This window comes from Larimichthys crocea, chromosome XV, assembly GCF_000972845.2.
Source record: "Larimichthys crocea isolate SSNF chromosome XV, L_crocea_2.0, whole genome shotgun sequence".
NCBI lineage: Eukaryota > Metazoa > Chordata > Actinopteri > Sciaenidae > Larimichthys > Larimichthys crocea.
This window is the reverse complement of record NC_040025.1, coordinates 1,603,747-1,604,981: the sequence shown is the minus strand read 5'-3', so window position 1 is coordinate 1,604,981 and position 1,235 is coordinate 1,603,747.

Sequence of the window (1,235 nt, the reverse complement as noted above, 5' to 3'; positions counted from 1 at the left end):
TACAGACAGTTGTTTTGTTACATAAATATCTTTTTATAACAAAGATTCAGAAGTTCACTGTAAACAAAAAGTCATACTGTAAGTTTGTTTCTCTTCACAGGCTGTCTGCTTTTAATTGTAATCAATTGCACTCTAAGGAGTACTACCAAGAATAATGAAAGATCCTGCAGTCCTGACCACCAAATGTTCCTAAATAGAATTCCAATCACCACTAAATCCCCATAGGCCTCCCTCTGGGGAATCTGCTGGGTAATGTACTCTTGAGTTTGACGGGTGTAGAGGGAAACCCTAATGCTACGGTCCTAAACTTCCTGAAATCATGGAGCTGTTTTCCTTAGGGATGACTCTATAACTGTAGCTTTGACGGCCATAATGTTTCATAGCCTTTCAAAACCGCTCTAAAAACACAGCCGCAAACTTAGATTGTGTCATTTCATAACTATTTCACACAGTGCTAGTGTGCAGCTTCATAGTCCTGAACTTTGTCTATTTCAACACAATTTAAGATAGAAAGGATAACTTGATTCTGCATTGTCAATATGCATTACAGCGCCAGTACAGTGATGCAATCTTTTCTGACCAAGACAAGCATGTTTAGGCATACAAGATCCCCCACAATACCCTCTCTGGCAGATCAGAATTAAGTCCAGGTTTTGGTGGCTGCAAACAAAAGCAATACAAGTCCAAGACAAACTTCTTACTTGCTTGGAGATATTTTTAAGCTCTAAGATTCTCTGCTTCCAAAAGTGCTTGTTTTCCTCTGTCAGATTCAAACTCAAAAGGGGAAAATACTATGGTGTTGGGTATACTCAATCATACTGAGTAGCAAATTTCAAACAAATCATTTTATGGTCAAGTGAAATGTAAATTGACTTCTGTGGTAGCCTGATTCGCCTCAGAGTTTCGTCATGGTTTGAACTTCAGCGAAGTAGTTTAGGCAGATACTGACATCTTCTGACTGCTGAATGGACTGCAGCACTGAATCTGATGAGTGATCAGGTTTAGTGTTGTTAACAAGTTGCAGATGCAACTTGAATTTTCCTGATAGTGACAAGATTAGGTACTGTATGTTGTAGACTTTACATTACAGCAAGGTAAGTCTTCATTCTTAACCCAAAGTCACGATTCTGAATACATATTTCACCAGTCAATGCAACAAAATAACATCTTACTTAAAATAACTTTTCTCCTCACTCTTAAGGCAAGTTTCAAGTCAAGTTAGAAAAACACAAACC